Source organism: Acyrthosiphon pisum, chromosome X (assembly GCF_005508785.2).
Source record: "Acyrthosiphon pisum isolate AL4f chromosome X, pea_aphid_22Mar2018_4r6ur, whole genome shotgun sequence".
NCBI classification, from domain to species: Eukaryota; Metazoa; Arthropoda; class Insecta; order Hemiptera; family Aphididae; genus Acyrthosiphon; species Acyrthosiphon pisum.
The window spans coordinates 65,055,237-65,059,004 of record NC_042493.1 but is presented as its reverse complement, the minus strand read 5'-3'; positions in this window follow the sequence as shown (position 1 = coordinate 65,059,004).

Below are 3,768 nucleotides of genomic sequence, written 5' to 3'. Positions count from 1 at the left end.
ATATAAATTACTTTATTCACAATAATATCATCAAGTATACTTAATAATATCATAGACTGTTTTCTTATATACAATGATATTACTTAGCATAATTGAATTCAAATTTAACGCCATCCATTAAGTGACCCACTTGTAACTTACTGTACAGCAGAGAGACATCCACTTGCCCACTTTTTTATCTTTTATATATAAACTAGTATAAATTATCAAATTGGTGTGAAAAATGTATAGTAATTCATCAATTGAGAAAAGCTGGGTCGATTTGGCTCAACTTTTTTTCCAGTTGTTCGTAATTGCCAGGAAAAGGTTTTTACGAAAGAAAATGTTAGAAAAATCCACCGAAAAAGTAGGACATCTGGATGTCAAAAATACAACAGTGGTGCCAAGATAGGTAAATTTAGATTTCACCAACACGTTGAGCATAAAAATATCAACGTTTCATAAAACAAATTCCGAAACAATATAAAATCTTAGTATTTTAAACTTAAAAATACTATTTTTCAAATATTGAGAATTTTGAAGTTTTTTGACAATAACTTACAAATTAAGTTAGAGCAAATAAAAATGTGTTATTTTATTTTAGTTATTAATTTTCCTTTTATAATGTTACCTACCTGTCAAATTGTATATTAAAATATACATACTATTAAATATAAAATAATGTAAATAGTGTGTTACATGCCTACAATAATGTATAAGGGTGACTTCAATAGTCTCAATATCTGGTGGGGCTGTAACGACACTTATCAAAGAGTCATAATTACAGAAAAAATAATTGATAACAACAACAATATTAATATTCTCAATAATGGTCAAGCAACAAGAATAAGTGCTAGCACTGGAAACCTCTCATCGATCGATCTCTCTCTTTCTTCTTCAACTATTACACCTCATTTGGAATGGAGCACAATGTCAGAGCTCTTTAGTAGCGACCATTTTCCAATTAAATTAACCTTAAAGTATACTAACCCCGACGTAAAACACACTTAAATGGAAACTGACAAATTCCAACTGGGATACCTACCAGGCCAAAATGGAAAAAAACATAAATAATCATCCCCTTTCTTTTTCAAATAATAATGACATGGAGGATAATATGGAGAAACTCGGTAATTTAATTTATTGTACAGGCCTCGAACATGTTTGAACAAAATATTTACCCTGGAAAATGACCACAGGAATCCATGGTGGAATCAAACTATCAAACGTGCTATAAAGAACAAAACAACTACCTTCAATAAATTCGAACGTACAAATGATTTCAATGAATTTAAAAAGAACAAAGCATTAGTTAGGTATCTAATAAAAAACGAAAAGAAAAAATCTTGGATGAAATTCACGATAGACCTTAATAGTTAATAGTAAAGAGTAGACAACTAATATCTGGAAAAAAATTAAAGTCATTCCCACTTCCCAAATAAAAACCATTCTCTTATAATGCTCCCTCCCCCAAATTATAAATTCAATTCTACATTAGTTATTTGATTATTTATTTAATAATAAATTGAATATGTTATTGTTATTTTATTAATAACATAATATAATATTAATAAAAGATACACAAATCACTAGTCAGTCTTTTTAATTATTAAGATATTTTTAGGTTGCTGAAAAATGTCACTAATTATGAATAAATGGGTAGATTACTTTTGTTAAATAATGATTTTTGAGTATATATTATGAACAATCAAGTATTATAATACAATCAATTATATATAAAGGCTCTCTATTTATTATAGTTGTGTACTAACATTTTGTGCAAGATAAAATATAAGATAATATTATATTTTATATCAATGTACGTGTATACTGTACCTATTATATTATTTTTGCTATTAACACCGTTTATTATTGAATAAATAGTACACAATATATATTATTTACTTTGTAACGTTAATACGTTTATGGACCGTGTACAATCGTACCGAGATTTTCGTTAAGGACAAATACGCATAAATATAAAATTAGGAGGTGGGTGCCATAGACTTAAATAAACCATAGAGTTAGCCATAAACTTTACGAGATAAACACAATAATAAATTATAATGATAATTGATAAGCAAATAAATTAGTGTGATAAGTGATAACGTTTGTTCTTGTTGAATTTTGTTAGGATACCTACCATAAATCATAAATGTTGTCATGTACCTACTAATGTTTGTAGAATTCACTTGAATTCATACTAAATTACAAGGTAATTTTGTTATAATAAAAAATGGACGTTGGTGAACATTATACCCGTCGTTATCCGTACAGTGTGGTTTGGACTCCGATACCATTTATAAGGTGAGTTTTCCTTTGGGCTTTGATGATTTTAACTTACAAGCCATAGGGCATGATTTATGCAAAATATTTATTTCTAATTATTCTTCATTATGTATAATATATGAATACATTTAAATAAAATATTTATTATTCATTTTTACAAAAGTTTACATTTTATGTATTAAATACTATATAGGTACATATGATAACAACTAAAAAACTTACTATGTTGTATTAGTATTTTACACAAAGGTGGGCAGTTAATGATAATAATTAACTCAAGTTAAGTTAAGTCAAGAGTACACAAGATCGATAAGTTAAAAGTTAATAGTTAACAATTTATAAATTTAACTCGATAAGTTAAAAGTTAATATAGAAAAAAATATTAACTTAACTCAGTTTAAAAAAAGTTAATCAATTTTTTTTTAATTAGTATGTAAATCACATAAAGAGTTAATGCGTCTTTCTAGTTTCTAATTAATAAATTATAAAAACTATTTTATTGAACTATTTTCATAATTTACACTGTATACCCTTTTACTTTTACTTTACTATTATTTATTAATTTAAACTATACTCATATCAGATTAATAATTTAATAAATATATTTTTTTATATCGTATAGGATGTAGTATTTCATAATATTTTAGGATGAATACATTACCTTCCAGTGCCGTATCTAGAGAGTTAAAGATAAAGACCCAGGTGCAAAAATATGCATATGGACCCCTCTTTCTCGAGATACATAAAAAAGTCGGACTGACTTCACACCATGGGAATTTTTACTAGATAGGATAGTATTTGTGGATATATTGAATTTATTTACAATAAAATATAAAAATAAAAATTTTAGTTTTTATGTAACATCAAAAATAAAAATAAAATAATTATTACTATTGTTATATTATAATATACCTGTTACATATTTTATAATATTTAAGTGTTGATAAAAAATTTTCTTCCGAGCTTTAGCATTTGCAAAATCAGCAATAATCTTTTCAATATTTATTTCATCAATACGATCTCTTTCAATACTTAATACTTATATATTACTGATAAATATTACTTACAAATCTGAAGTCACGTCTGACTTATACAGTTGAATAAAATCAAGGATTAGTAATTTTCCCAATATTTAGATAAACAATTCTAAGTAAGACGGACCAGGCTTTTACATTTTAAAGGCTTTTACAATTAAATACAAGATAATAATAAAATTATTATGAATCAAATTAAAAAAAAAAAATTGACGTCTATCCGCTAAGGGCCCTTGGCCCCTGCTGGCCCCAGTGCTGTGTACCGCCTGCACCTATGATTTTTACGGTACTGTGACCTTCATATATTTACATTAAAACATAACAATTGTCAATTTGTAATTTAAAATTATTGATTTTTTTAAAAATATTTCTAATTGCAACTCGCATAATATATAATTTACAACTTAATAAAATATAAAAATATACACATAATTTTGTTATCAAGATAAAGAATAGAAATAATTGT